This window comes from Pan paniscus, chromosome 3 (assembly GCF_029289425.2).
Source record: "Pan paniscus chromosome 3, NHGRI_mPanPan1-v2.0_pri, whole genome shotgun sequence".
In the NCBI taxonomy this organism is placed as follows: domain Eukaryota; kingdom Metazoa; phylum Chordata; class Mammalia; order Primates; family Hominidae; genus Pan; species Pan paniscus.
The window spans coordinates 402,648-419,192 of NC_073252.2; the positions used below are offsets into that span (position 1 = coordinate 402,648).

The 16,545-nt window shown below is 36.9% G+C and overlaps 1 protein-coding gene and 1 pseudogene across 1 annotated transcript in view; both read left to right on the forward strand.

The window, feature by feature from the left end:
• ZNF718 (zinc finger protein 718) overlaps positions 1–16,545 on the forward strand; it is a 49,613-nt gene that overhangs the window by 21,874 nt on the left and 11,194 nt on the right. The window lies entirely within an intron of this gene.
• LOC106633820 (putative zinc finger protein 876) overlaps positions 1–16,545 on the forward strand; it is a 126,504-nt pseudogene that overhangs the window by 12,514 nt on the left and 97,445 nt on the right.

The window sequence follows — 16,545 nt, forward strand, 5'->3', positions numbered from 1 at the left end:
AAGAAATGTGCAACCATGAGAACACCGTAACCTATAAATAATGTGCTGAGACCAGAAATCCAAAATGATGGTAACTGAGAGTGGCTCTAAGGCCCTAAATTTTGGACACACTCTAATCTAAGTGAGAACCTAACCAAAAAGGGGGAATTTCATTTTGTTTTGTTTGAGACGGAGTCTCTGTCACCCAGACTGGAGTGCAGTGGTGTAATCTTGGCTCACTGCAACCTCCGCCTCCCAGGTTCAAGCAGTTCTTTGCCTCAGCCTCCCAAGTAGCTGGGAGTAGTGCCTACCACCATGCCTGGCTAATTTTTCTATTTTTAGTAGAGACGGGGTTTCACCATTTTGTCCAGGCTGATCTTGAACTCCTGACCTTGTGATCCACCTGCCTCAGCCTCCCAAAGTGCTAGGATTACAGGCGTGAGCCAGTGTGCACGGCCAAGGGGAAAGTTTTTAAACAAAATTCTGGAATGCCATTGTTTTGGACTAAGCTCATACACTAGGCACCAACAGACCAAAACAAAATGGAGTTGCTTCTGCCAAGACTTTAAGGAAACACATAAATTCTAGAACAAATCAGGGTTTTTTTCTCCTGCAAATCTCTGTAACAAACAGTCCTAACAGCATAGGTATCCACCCCCATTATATCTTTTAACCAAACACATTTGCTCTTGCCTAGAGACCATCAAGCTTCAGATGATCATGCAGTGAAATCTCCAGCCAGTTCCAGGTGAAAACACACCCCTGGCCATCAAGAAACTACCCTGCCTCCACTAGACAGAACAGGGCGAGAGTACTGTGATCCCCAATAGACAGGGACTATGCCCCAAGCCAGCATAAAGCAGTTACAGAAAGAAAAAGACCGTCGACCCCCCCGTCTCCTATAAGGATTTATGGGGATCACATCTCTCGGGGGAGATGAGGCAGGAAAACGGTCTGGAGGCAGGGACCATAAGCCCAATTCACACTTCAGCTATAACAGGAAATATCCTCTCCATAGGGCATCCACCGTTAATAACTAAATTTACTTCACCCTCTCCATTTACGTTGGGCATACCCAAAGTAACCAGTGGAATACTCTAGGTGGTATTTAAGCTCCCAAAAATTCTGTAAGGGGGCCTTCGAGCCCCTATGCTCGGGCCCGCACTGTGGAGTGTACTTTCATTTTTAGTAAATCCTTTTATTCCTTCCTTGCTTTGTGTATTTTGTCCAATTCTTTGTTCAAGATGCCAAGAACCCGGACACTTTCTAGCGGTAACAATATATTCCTGACAGCTTTGTCAAAAAGAAGTTTGCTGTAATATGAATTTATCTCTGCATTCTCTCTACTGTTTTACTGATCAGTTTTATGCCATTTTAATTACGGTAGCTCTGTTGTATCATTTAAATTCAAATACTATGATTCCTCCAGTTTCTTTTTTGGTACAATGGCTTTGCCTATTTTGAGTCTTTTATGGGTCTGTCTACATTATAAGATTGTTTTTCCTATTTCTGTGAAGAATGTCATTGATGCTTTGATAGGAATTGCATTAAATCTGTAGATCATTTTGGGTAGTATGAAAATTTTAATAATACTGATCCTTCCTATTCATGAACATAAAATATCTTTCCTTTTTTTTCTCTTGTTTAATTTCTTGCATCGATGTTTTATAGTATTCATCATAGAGATCTTTCACTTCTTTGGTTAAGTTCATTCCTGGTATTTAATTTTAATTTGTGGCTACCGTAAATGGAATTACTCTTTTGGTTTGATTTTCACATTGTTCACTGTTGGCATGTAGAAACACTAATTTTTTAATCCTGTATCTTGACTAAATGTATGAGTTCTAATGGTGTTTTAGTGAAGTAGGTTTTTTCAAATATAAGACCCCATCATATGCAAAGTTTTTTTTTGTGACAGATTTTTTTTTTCTATATGTCTCTTTTGTTTGATATAGCCACTCGTACACGTTTTTAGTTATTGGCATGGAATATTCTTTTTCATCTTCGAACCACTAATTCCCAGTGTGGGAATAATGATACTAACCCTTTCATGAGAGTAGAGCTCTCATAACCTAATAGCTTCTTAAGGGGCTCACTTCATTTTCTCACAGTGGCAGTTAAATATTAACATAAATTTTGGAGGGACACTCAAACAATAGCAATATGTTTTCACTGGATAAGTAAATGTTTTTGTATTTAGAGGAATTATTGATAAGAACTTATTACTGCCATTTTGTTTATTGTTTTCTGACCAGTTAGTAGTTTCTGTGTTTTAATTCTTTCATGCTTTCTTCCCTTGCGTTTTCTTGAATTTTTGTTTTGTTTTTCTTATATGCTTTGATTCTTTTTCTTTTGTATCTACTGCCATTTTTATTTTAATTTCCAAGAGACTTACATAAAACATCTCATAGTTATAAAAGTCTAGCTTGAGATAACAATGTAACTTCTTTTTTTGTACAGATAGGGTCTTCCTTTGTTACTCAGGCTGAAGTGCAGTACATTCACAGCTTAGTGCAGCCTCGACCTCCCCAGGCTCAAGCAATCTTCCCACCTTACCCTCCTGAGTAGCTGGGACTACAAGCACAAGTCTGTCTACTTTTTTTTGTACTTTATATAGAGGCAGGGTTTTGCCATGTTGCTCAGGCTGGTCTTGAACTCCTGGGTTCAAGCACTCCACCTGCCTTGGCCTCTCCAAGTGCTAGGATTACATGCATGAGACATCACACCCAGTGCTTCTTTTTTTAAAAAAACTAAACAGCTTTGTGAGATCTTTATTTTATTTTATTCATGTATTTATTTTAGAGACAGAGTCCTGCTATATTGACCAGGCTGGTTTTGAACTCCAGGCCTCAAGCAAAAGTTACCTTCTATGTATAGAAAAATTAAACAATTTTACTTCCTTTAACACACTATTTATGTCACCCTTTACTTTTTTTTAATATTGTGTACCTGTTAACAAATATACTGAAGCTATATGTGTTTTAATGCTTTTTTTGTAACTTATATCAGAGTTAAAAGTGATTTATGCACCATAATTAGTGATATAGCCTTCTATATATATATATATATGTTTTCCAGTAAGATTTATACTTTTATATGTTTTCTTGCTGTAAGTTAGGATTCCATCCTTATAACTTGAAAAATTCTCATTAACATTTTTTTGTAAGACAGGTCTAGTGATTATAAATTCCCTCAACTTATTTTTTAATCTGAGAATATCTTGATTGATACTTCATTTGTAAAGGACAGTTTTGTCAGGTATAGTCTCCTTATTTGTCAACGCTTTTTCTTTTTCTCTGTTCATTTGCACTTTAAATATATGGTCTCACTTCTGTGTGGCTTGCATGGTTTCTGCTGAGCAATTTACTGATAACCTTATAGATGTTCCCTTATATGAGAAGAATCTCTTTTTCTTGCTTCTTTTAAGAATCTCCCATTGTCTTTGAATTTTTGGCAGTTTAATTATAATTGTGTCCTGGGCAAGTTTTTTATCAAGTTCTTCTTGCTACTGATATTTTGAGCCTCATAAAACTGAATGTCTGTATTTCTTCCAAGATTGGGAAAATTTTAACACATTATATCTTTAAACAATAATAAAAAGTTTTCTCTCTTTTGAACCTCCTAAAATATGTACCTTTTTATGGTTTATCATATAGCATGGGTTCCAAATTCTTTATTCACACTTTCATTTTTTAAAAAATTCTAATTAGAAACTTTCAAATGACTTACGTTTGCTGGGGTGTTTTTTTTGTATAGCTTAGTCTCCTGTTAAAGCTTTCTCTTAAATTTTTCAGTTCTACTATTTTTACTTTGACTCCAGCATATCTATTTGTTTCTTTTTTAATGGTTTCTTTTTCTGTATTGTGATTTTGTTCATGCATTGTTGCAAAAAAAATTTAGTAATCTGTGTACTTTTGCATCTTACTGAGTTTTTATTTTTATTTTTTATTTTTTTTGAGACAGAGTCTCACTCTGTTGCTCAGGCTAGAGTGCAGTGGGGTGATCTTGACTCACTGCAACCTTCACCCTCCAGATTCAAGCAATTCTTTTGCCTCAGCCTCCCAATTAGCTGTGACTACAGGTGTGCACCACCACACCTGGCTAATTCTTGTATTTTTAGTAGAAAGAGGGTTTCACCATGTTGGTCAGACTGGTGAGATGCTTGAAGATTATCTTGAATTCTCTGTTAGTCATTTTTTAGATCTGTGTTTTATTGTAAGTGGTTACTGGAGCATTTTTAGTTTCCTTTGGTGGTGTTATATTTGCCTGATCCTTCATGATCCATTAAGGATGTCCTTGCGTCTGAAGAAGCAAATACCTCTTTCAGTTACTATAAACTAGTTTGGGGAGGTAAATATCTTCTTCTGTTGGATCTCTGGACTGATGAGATTTCTGCTGATATTGCAGTTAAGTGCATTGGAGCCAGGTCATGTAACTACTACCGGGCCTGCCATGAAGTTCATGCTTGGCAGACCTGTAATCAGGGCATCAGACAGCTGTGGTTTCGTCTGTTTTCTGAGAACACCAAACTTTCTTCAAGATGTTGATCAATATGACTAGTGCTCAGAAAAAAAAAATCCCAGCACTTTGGGAGGCCAAGGCAGGTGAATTGCCTCAGCTCAGGAGTTCGAGACCAGCCTGGGCAACATGGTGAAACCCCGTCTCTACTAAAATACAAAAAATTAGCCAGTCGTGGGAGTGTGTGCCTGTAGCCCCAGCTACTTGGGAGGCTGAGGCAGGAGAATTGCTTGAACCCGGGAGGTGGAGGTTGCACGGAGCTGAGATCACACCACTGCACTCCATCCAGCCTGGGCAACAGAGCGAGATTCCATCTCCAGGAAAAAAAAAAACCCTCCAATTATATCTGGGGGTGCTGATACAGTAATGTTATCTGGTGTGACTCCTGTGAGGCTTTTGCTGGTTTTTGGAAATGCTCTAATCCAGTCATTGGACAGGTTCCTGGAAGAGCAGGGTTGGTCCTTGATCACAGCTGAAAAGGTGTGGAACTGATTCATAGGGCTGCTTCAGGATACACAGCTAAGACTTCAGCTCTGTTTCTGGGTTCACGGCATTTATGCCTTCAGATTTCTGGGCGGGCAGGACTCCTCCCAGACTCTAGCGGACAGGGAATGGCGCTGGTTACAGGGCTACTTTAAGATTCATAGTGGGAATAAAGTCAGCCAGCATGCCTATAGGTGTGCTTTTTGGCAGGTTTCAGGCTAGGAAAAACTGCCCCTGGACTTTGGTTGCATGGACTCGGAGCCAGGTTATAGTGCCACATCAAAATCCACCATCAGGGCCAGGTGCAGTGACTCACATCTGTAATCCCTGCACTTCGGGAGGCCAAGGTGGGCGGACCACCTGAGGTCAGGAGTTCGAGACCAGCCTGGCCAAATTGGCCAAATCCCATCTCTACTAAAAATACAAAAATTTGCTGGGCATGGTGGCGGGCATCTGTAATCCCGCTTACTCAGGAGACTGAGGCAGCAGAATTGCTTGAACCTGGGAGCTGGAGGTTGCAGTGAGCAAATATCACGCCATTGCACTCTGCAGCCAGGGTGACAGAGTGAGACTCTGTCTCAAAAAAAAAAAAAAAAAAAATCCACCATCGAATAAATATTGGCAGGCCTACATCCAGGGGCACAGATGGATGTTTCTGTGGGTCTCTGTGTGTGCAGGATTTCTTCCACACTATGACTGATCAGGGAAAGGGGTGGGTTTTGGGCTAATTTACAGATCACAGGCAGAACCAACATGTCAAGGCCTTTCACTTGAGACACAGGACATTATGAATTGTCCTAAGTGTCTTCACAGATGGTGATAGTGGCAGGAACAAAACCAAATGATCTATAGCTATGTTTACAGTGAGAATTATTCATATTTCATTCGGTAGCTGGGACTATGATGGGCAAGCATGCCACTCAAGCAAGTGCATGCCCTCTTAATACAGCCCTCCTCAGTCTTGGATTCACAATCTTTTACATGGATTTCTAAGTTTTCATAAAGGTTCTTTTGTCAGGGCATAACTGCTGTATTTTCATAACTAGAAGTTGTGGGTAGAGAACCTCCTATTCTGCCATCTTGCTATGTCACTCCCCTTGTATGTTTCACTTTCTGATATGTTCTATGCCAAATTATCTGATTTCAAATTCAAAATTTCTGAAATAAAATGCTCAAGTTTACACATTGTGTAATAAGTACATGTATTGACATGGCTCATTTTCATTAGAGCATTTTATTAATTATTGAGATGCATTTTCTTTTACTGCTTTACATTTCATGCCAAAGATTCAAAATCCTGGCTCTTCAATAAGTACATAGTCACAGTTAAAAACTGTAGTTATTTAAAGGATTGTTTTTATGGTACATCTGTATATATTTAATATTTTGTGGGTTAGAATTTTTATTGTATTCAACTCCATTTTACTGGGCAATCTTTTTTCATGTAGATACTCCTTGATTATTTAATTTTTTTCACTTCTAATCTTCATATTTGGTAATTTTCAAATCTATACCTTTAATGATCAAGTGGTGTTTAATTCAAATAAAAATAATTGGGTTTCACTTGAGGCAAATTAAAATACATTTATAAATCAGACATTTTTATTGCCTATAAAAGTTAGGTGGTATTTGCCTGTATAAATACTGCCCCTCCTTTGATTATAAATTATTTATTTTCTTTGGTGGTCATCAGTGTTTTCTTGTGTAGGTGAGTAGTCAAAAAACAGTGTAAAGTTACCATCTCTTTATTGTCTTATTACATATTATTCTGTGAGACAAACACTTTTGCAATTTGCAGGTAATTTCTGAGGAATGTAACCTTTTTAAGTAGGTGTAAATAATAGTTATAAAAAAATAAAATTGCCTTCTTAAACATTTTCAATTGTACGGTCTAGTGATGTTAAGTATATTTACATTATATTGCAATGGGTGTCTAGATTTATTTTATCTTGTAAAATATAATACCCAATAAAAAATAAACTGCCCCCCTTTTTTTCTTCAGCTCCTGAAGAACACCATTTGACTTAACTGTTTTTATAATTTTGACTAATTTTTATATTCTTATTAGTGTCATTATTTAATGTCTGTTTCTGTTTGACTATCTTATTTTATTTAATGTAATGTTCTCAGGCTTTGTTTTTGTAAGATATGTCAGAATATCTGTTTTAAAATGAAATAATATTGTATATATATGTCACATTTTAAAAATCCGATACTGATCTGTAAAGGGACATTTGTGTTGTTTCCAGGAATTGTCTTTTGTAAATAATAATAAATGAACATGCATGTGTAAATATCTATTTAAAGTCCTGCTTTGAATATTCTTGGGATATTTTGGATATGATGATGTAGTACCATGTGTATTTTCATGTTTTTGTTTCGTGAGCCTTAGGCGTTATATCCAAAAATGATTGCCAAGACCAGTGCGTGAAGCCTTATCATTTATTGTTAGATTTCATATATGTGTAAGATCATGTGGTACTTGTCTTGGTGGATCTGGTTTATTTCACTTAATGTAATGGCCTCCAGGTTCATCCGTGTCCTTGCAAATATCAAATTTTTGTTGTCTTTTATAACTGAATAGTATTTTGTTGTGTATCTATACTAGATTTTCTTTATCATCTGGTTTTCAATAATTGGATTGATTCCATATATTGGCTATTATAAATAGTACTATAATAAACATAGGAGTGTAGATGTCTCTTTGACATACTGATTTTGTTTTTTTTAGCTACAAAGAAAGTAGAACTTTTATATGCTCCTGCAATAGTGTTTAATTTAAAAATTAAAAATAGAACATGCTTCAGCAGTCCTGTTTAATTAAAAAATAGAACTAACATATGACCCAACAATTTGAATTTTGTGTGTGTGTGTGTGTGTGTGTGTGTGTGTGTGTGTGTGTGTGTAGTCATCAACATTTTCTTGTCTAGGTGATGAGTCAAAGAAACACTCTAAATTACCATATATTGATTGTTTAAATATGTTATCCTGTGATACTTTTTTTCCTATAATGGCTCTACTAACTTACAATTTTACAACTGTATTTGTTTTCTTTTCTATACATTCTCACTAACAATTGTTAGTCTTATTTTTTAATTAATTAATTTATTTATTTTTGAGATGGAGTCTTACTCTGTCACCCAGGCTGGAGTGTAGTGGTGTGATCTCAGCTCCCTGCAACTTCTGCCTCCCGGGTTCAGGCAGTTCTCCTGCCTCAGCCTCCCAAGTAGCTGGGACTACAGGTGCATACTGCCATGCCCAGCTAATTTTTTTTTGTATTTTAGTAGAGACGGGGTTTCACCGTGTTGCCCAGGCTGGTCTCAAACTCCTGAGCTCAGGCAATCTGCCCAGTTTGGCCTCCCAAAGTGCTAGGATTACAGGCATGAGCCACCACGCCCAGGCAGTCTTTTCAGTTACAGTCTTTTCAATAACAGTCATTCTCACTGGAGTAATGTTTTTTTGTTTTGTTTTGTTTTGTTTTGTTTTTTTGAGACAGAGTTTTGCTCTAATTGCCCAGGCTGGAGTGCAGTGGCATGATCTTGGCTCACTACAACCTCCGCCTCCCAGGTTCAAGTGATTCTCCTGCCTCAGCCTCCCAAGTAGCTGGGACTACAGGTGCCCACAACCATGCCGTACTCATTTTGCCTTTTTAGTAGAGATGAGGTTTCACCATGTTGGCCAGTCTGGTCTTGAACTCCTAACCTCAGGTAATCCACCCACCTCAACCAACCAAAGTGCTGGGATTACAGGCATGAGCCACCGTGCCTGGCTGTGATGTGGTATTTTATTGTGGTTTTTAAATTGTTATTTTTGTTTTAAGTTTGTTATATATTCTGTAAGTTTATCTTTTGTCATAAGTATACTTTGCAAATATTTTCTTTCATTCTGTAGATTATCTCTTCACTCTGTTGGGATTTTTTTGCTATGCAAAACATTTTTAGTTTTTTGTAGTCACGTTTGCAGATTTTTACATGTACTTTGAGGTCTTAAACATTTTTTTCTCTGTAATATGTGGTAAAACATTTCTCTATGTTTATTTCAAATAGCTTTATATGTTTGGGTTTCCCAAACATATAAATCTTTATTTGTGATTGAGTTTTTTATATCAAAAGAGGTAGGGGCCTAGGTTTATTTTTTACTTTTTTTGATTATCATGTAGATACTCAGTTTTCCTTGCACTATTTGTTGAAAAGACTCTCTTTCTCCAATGTGTGTTCTAGACATCTTTGTTTAAAATCCCTTGGCGCTAGGTTCATGGATTTATTACTGGGCTCACTGGATACTGTCATCTGTCTATTTTTATGCCAGAATCATGCTCCTTTGCTTATTGTAGCTTTATATTATATTATGGAGTCAGGTAGTGTGATGTCTCCAGCTTTATTCTTTTTGCTCAGGATTTCTTTGGCTATTTGGGGGTCTTTGGTAGTTCCCTATAATGTTTAAGCTTGTTTTTTCCATTTCTGTGAAAAAAGTCATTGATATTTTGATAGAGATTGCATTGAATCTGTAGATCACCTTGGGTAGTATAGCAACTTTCATAATAATTTTTCAATTCATGAGCATAAAAATCTTTCAGTTTTTCATTTCTTTTTCAGATTTTTATCAATGATTTATAATTTTCAGTGTAGAATGTTCAGCTTTTTAATGAAGTTTGCTGCTAGACATCTCTTTTTTATTGAGGATGCAGAAGCAGCATTTGGCAAAATTCAACATGCATTTGTGATTTAAGAAACTCAACAAATTAGGTATAGATGGTATGTAGCTCAACACAAGAAAGGCCACATTTGACAAATCTATGGCTGAACAAATCTGTATACTGAACAGAAATCTATATACTGACAAATCTATATACTGAACAGAACAAAAAAAGCAGAAAATGTTTTATTTGAAATTTGGGACAAGACAAGGATGTTATTTGCTATTATAATTGTGTATGACAATATTCAACTGTGTACACTATAAGACAGTGATACGGTTTGATTGTGTCCCTACCCAAATCTCATCTTGAATTATGGCTTTCATAATTCCCATGTGTTATGGGAGATAATTAAGTCATGGGGGCAGTTTCCCCCATACTGTTCACATGGTGGTGAATAAGTCTCAGGAGATCTGATAATTTTATAAGGTTTCCCCTTTTGTTTGGCTCTCATTCTGTCTTGCCTCCTGCCATATATGACATGACTTTTGGCTTCTGCCATGATTTTGAGGCCTCCCCAGCCACATGGAGCTGTGAGTCCATTAAACCTCTTTTTCTTTATAGATTATCCAATCTCAGGTATGTCTTTATCAGCAGTGTGAAAATGGACTTCTGCAGTAAATTGGTACCAGTAGAGTTGGGAACTGCACCTGAAAATGTGGAAGTGACTCTGGAACTGGGTAACAGGCAGAGGTTGGAACAGCTTGGAGGGCTGAGAAGGAGACAGGAAAATGTGGGAAAGTTTGAAACTTCCTGGAGATGTGTTGTATGGCTTTGACCAAAGTGCTAATAATGATATGGACAATGAAATCCAGTCCAAGGTGCTCTCAGGTGGAGATGAGGAACTTGGGAAATGCAGTAAAGGTGTCTCTTGCCATGTTTTAGTAGAAAGACTGGTGGCATTCTGCTCCTGCACTAGAGATCTGTGGAACTTTGAACTTGAGGGAAATGACTTAGGGTATCTGGTAGAAGAAAGTCCTAACCCATAAAGCATTCACGAGGTGACTTGGGTGCTGTTAAAAGCATTCAGTTTTAAAAGGGAAACAGCATGAAAGTTCAGAAATTCCACAGCCTGATGATGTGATAGACAAGAAAAACCCATTTTCTGAAGGGAAATTCAAGCTCACTGCAGAAATTCGCGTAAGTAATGAGGAGCCAAATCTTAATCACTAAGACACTGGGAAAAATGTCTCTAGGGCATTTCAGAGAACTTTGTGATAGCTTCTCCCATCACAGGCCCAGAGGCCTAAGAGGGAAATAATTTTATGGGTTGGGCCTAGGCCCCCCTTCCTAGGGCGTTGGTGCCCTGTGTCCCAGCTACTCTACCCATAGCTAAACAGGGTCAAGGTACAGCTTAGGCCTTGGCTTCAGAGGGTCCAAGCCCCAAGCCTTGGTAGGTTCCATGTGATCTTGAGCCTACAGGTACACAGAAGTCAAAAATCGAGGTTTGGAAACCTCTGCCTACATTTCAGAATATGTATGGAAATGCCTGACTGTCAAGTTTGCTGCAGGGGTGTGGCCCTCATGGAGAACCTCTGCTAGGGCAGTGCAGAAGGGAAATGTGGGGTTGGAGCCCCCACACAGAGTCCCCACTGGGGCACTGCCTAGTGGAGCTGTGAGAAGCAGGCCACTGTCCTCCAGGCCCCAGAATGATAGATCCACTGACAGCTCACACCATGCACCTGTAAAATCCACAGACACTCAACACCAGCCCATGAAAGCAGCCAGGAGACTGACTGTACCCTGCAAAGCCACAGGGGTGGAGCTGCTCAAGATCATGGGAACCTATTTCTTGCATCAATGTGACCTGGGTGTGAGACATGGAGTCAAAGGACATCATTTTGGAGCTTTAAGATTTGACTGCCTTGCTGAATTTTGGCCTTGCGTGGGGCCTCTAACTTCCTCGTTTTGGCCAATTTCTCTTATTTGGTATGGGTGTATTTACCCAATGCCTGCACCTCCATTGTGTCTAGGAAATAACTAACTTGCTTTTGATTTTACAGGCTCATAGGTGGAAGGGACTTACTTTCTCTCAAATGAGACTTGACTGTGGACTTGTGAATTCAACCTGAAATGAGTTAAGACTTTGGGGGACTGTTGGGAAGGCATAATTTGTTTTGAAATGTGAGGACATGAGATTTGGGAAGAACCAGGGGTGGAATGATAGGGTTTGGCTGTGTCTTCAGCCAAATCTCATTTTGAATTATAGCTCCCATAATTCCCATGCGTTGTGGGAGGGACCCAGTGGGAGATAATTGAATCAGGGCAGTGGTTTTTCCCGTACTGTTTTTACAGTAGTGAATGACTCATGAAACCTGATGGTTTTTATAAGAGGTTTCCCCATTTGTTTGGTTCTTATTCTCTTTCGTCTACCACCATGTAAGATGTGCCTTTCACTTTGTACCTCCCACAATGATTTTGAGGCCACCCCAGCCACATGTGAGTCCATTAAACCTTTTTTTCTTATAAATTACCCCATCTTTGGGTATGTTTATCAGCAGTATGAAAATGGACTAATACAGACAGTGTGGAGCACAAGTCAAATATGCATCAGTGATATGTCTATTTCCAATATAAGTCTCTGTGTTTATCTGTATTTGTATTGTTCCTGCATTGTTTATAAGTTGTATACTTGCTCTGTTTGTGTCTATACAATGATCATTTTACCCTGTCTAGGTGAGTTGTCATTGAAATACTTCTAATTTTACCCTCTATTTATTTGTGAATCTATATTTTTATGTGTGGGAGAGCACTTTTGTGATTAGAAGATAATTTCAAAAGCCATCATACCTCTGTATCTCTTCTAGATATTACTATTTTTAATTGTCAAAAAAACAAACTTTACAATCTTAAGTATTTTTAATACTCAGTTTAGTCATATTATATTGACATTGTTATGCATTGTATCTCTTGAATGTGTCTTGCAAAGCTAAAATCACTCTACACATTAAACAACTATGTATTTCTGTTCTCTGGCGCTTTACAAAAACAATTGCTTTCTATTTCAGAATCAGACTGTTTTAGATAGCTTATGTAAGTTGATTCATATAGTTTCTGTCTCTTTGTGGCTGACTTATTTCATGTTGCACAATTTCATTAAGATTTATTTTTATTTCATTAGATTATTTTTTGCTTCTAAAAAACTAATATTAATATTTCAAATTATATTTATCCATCTGATGAGAGACATTTGCATTACTTTCGTTTATTTGCTTCAGTAACAATGCTGCAATAATTATGAGTGTACAAATTACTCTTCATGTGACCATGTATATGAGAGTTTATGTTTGTGCTGGATTTAATCTTATCCATCTAGCTGTTCAGCTTATACTCATACTAAATTGTTTCAATTTTTAGCTTTGTATGTGTTTTGAAATCAGGAGCTGTGATGCCTCCAACATTGTTGTTTTTCTTTTTTTCTTTTTGTTTCTTTCTTTCTTTTTTTTTTTTGAGACAGTTCCACACTTGTTGCCCACGCTGGAGTGCAATGGTGCAATCTCAGTTCACTGCAACCTCTGCCTCCCAGGTTCAAGTGATCCTCCTGCTTCAGCCTCCTCAGTAGCTGGGATTACAGGCATGTGCCACCACGCCCAGCTAATTTTGTGTGTTTTTAGTAGAGATGGGATTTCTCCATGTTGGTCAGGCTGGTCTTGAGCTCCCAACCTCAGGTGATCCACCCACCTTGGCCTCTCAAAGTGCTGGTATTAACAGGTGTGAGCCACCGCACCCGGCCTTGTTGTTTTTCTTATTGAAGATCCCTTGGTGCTACATCGTCTCTTGAAATTTTATCTAATTTTGGGGTTGCTGTTTCTATTTCTGGAAAAACTCGATTAGAAATTTGACAGGGATTGCATTTAATCTGAATATTACATTCAACAGTCCAGACGGCGTCATAATATTAAATATTTCAAACATTGAACAAGAGCATGCTAAAGAGTATATTGTTTGCTTTCTATAATTATGTAAGATTTTCAGTTTTTTTATTCTACTCTCATTCCAGTTTGGTCATAAAAAGTAATCTGTAAAATTTTAATTTAAAAAAATTTGTTGAGGGTCTTTTTGTGGCCTAACCGGTGGTTTATCAAGAAGACTTTTGTATGAGCTATTGAGAAGGGTGTGTATTCTGCTGTCGTTGAGCAGTGTTTTCTACAATTCTGTTAGGCATAATTTTTTAATACTGCTTTCAAGTCTTCTGCTCCCTTATGAATATTGTCTTTTTGTTTTATTCATTACAGAAATTGGGGTATCAAAATATCCTAGTATAATTATATTGCTTTGTATATCTTGCTTTACTTCTGTCAGTATTTGCTTTATATATTTGAAACCCTAATGTGAGATACACACACACACATTAATATATATATATATACACACATTTGTCATGGGTTTCCAGTAAATGAACACTTTCATTATTGTTTAATGTCCTTTGTCTCTTATAAGCTTTTAGTTAAGGCATATTTTATGAAATAGGACAGTTTTTCACTTAAGATGCACTTTGTGTAATATAATTTTGACCTCTTATTTGGTTATTTGCATGAAATGTCTTTTTTCATCTTGCCTTGTCTCCTTTAATCATTAGATTTTAAGTGACTTGTAGAAAAGCAGGTTGGATCTTGTTTTTTTAATTGTTAAAATGTTTTTATTCAGTGCATGTATTTTGAATGGAAAGTTTACTTCATAAATATTTAAATAATTTGCTGACAGAAAGGCTTATTAATGTTATTTTATTGTTTTACTTGATAATTTTATCTTTGTCCCTTATTTTCTGTCTTTGTGTCTTTTTGATTTTTGTATTGATAGGCCCTTACTTCTTGTTTTTTGAGTATCTCTACAGATCCTTTTTTATTTGATATCTTGGGAATTACATAAAATTTCTTAAATTTAAAATAATATATTTTAAACTGGTAAGAACTTAACTTTAGTTGCATGTTGAAATTCTTCCTCATTATATCTGCCCTCAACTTTATTATTGATGTCACTAATCATATTTTTATTTTGCATATTAACAGTTTATGATTAAGGGGTTTTTTTTTTTTTGCTTTTATCTTTCACATTTTGGAGAATAATTAAAATATTTTCTGTGCTATCATGATAATGATATAGAACTTTATATTTTTGTATGTGCATATCTTTCCTAGAAAATTATGTTTTCATATGATTATGTTTTGTTTTCTTGCATTATGTTATTTTCAGTGAAAGATACTTTCTTTAGCCTTTTTTTTTTTTTTTTGCAAGGCAGATGTAGTGCTGATATACTTTTTCAGCATTTGGTTATCTTGCAAGGTCTTTACTTTTTCTTCATTTTTAGGACAGTTTTGCTGGTTATATTAGTCCCACTTAGGAGCTATTTTTCTTTTTTTTTCTTTTTCTTTTTTTTTTTTTGAGATGGAGTCTTGTTTTGTCGCCCAGGCTAGAATGCAGTGGCGCGATCTCGGCTCACTGCAACCTCTGCCTCCTGGGTTCAAGCAATTCTTTTGCCTCAGCCTCCCGAGTAGCTGGGACTACAGGCGTGTGGCACCACACCTGGCTAATTTTTTTGTATTTTTAGTAGAGACAGAGTTTCGCCATGTTGGCAAGGATGGTCTCGAACTCCTGACCTTGTGATCTGCCCACCTTGGCCTCCCAAAGTGCTGGGATTACAGGTCTGAGCCACCGTGCCTGGCTGAAGCTATTTTTCTTTCACCACTTTATATTACAATTCCATGACATCTGGAATTTTTTTTTTTTTTTGACAGATTCACTGGTTATCTTATAAGACCACACTTATTTATAAATGACACATCACTTTTACCTTGTAACTCCTAAGATTCTCTTCTTGTCTTTGACTTTTGAAACTTTGCTTGTATGTGTCTTGTTATAAATCTCTATGTGTGTATCCTAGTTGAAGCTTGTGGAGCATCTTCAGTTTTTACATCCTTTTTTTACTTTTGAAAATGTCTCAGTCATTGTTGTATTTTTCAAATATTTTGCCTACATTGTAATATTGTTATTTGAACATGAACTAAAAGCTATTTGTCACAATCTTTACAATGTTGCCTTGTCCTCACATAGTCTGAAACCAGTTGTCTTTGATAGAGATTATGGGAGCCTCTCATACATGTTGTAAGGGTGTGTCTTGTCTAGAATTTTGTGTTTATTCTTCAGTTAAAAGAGTTTGTTCATGTTTCTTCTTATGGTTTCTAATCACTTGCTCTACCTGTTCCCTGTTTTTAGCACTGCTGTCTGCTCATGAAACATTTACCTTTGGTCTCAGCAGACTCACCACCATTTCTTTCAGCACCCTGTATTATTGGAGACAGAAACCAGTTTTTGTAATAATTTCCAAAAACCAGAAGTAGGAATGCGTGTGTCACTATTTTTCCTCTAAGAAGCCAGGTGTTGGCAGTTTACTCCTAAAGCACAATGCTATATTTGTGGGGAGGAAGAGCTGCAGTGGGTAAATGTAACATACTTTACTTCGTGTTTTATGTGGCTCTTGGAATTGTGCTTACCTGAGGCATTGCACATAATTAACTCATTTATAGATTTCACACAAAGGCATTTTGGTCAGTATATTTTTGTTATATATGTCTAAAGAAATTATGGCCTGTGGTATTTACTGAGCATCTTACTGATATACTTTGTATAATTTTATATATTAGATTTGTAATTGTATTAGATTTGTAAAGTATATTTATTTACTTATTTGTTTATTTATTTATTGAGATGGGGTCTCACACTGTCACCTTTTCTGGAGTGCAGTGGTGTGATCTTGGCTGATGGAAGCCTCTACCTCCCGGGTTCAAGGGATTCTCCTGCCTCAGCCTCCCAAGTAGCTGGGATTATAGGCATGCACCATCATTCCCAGCACATTTTTTTTGTATTTTTAG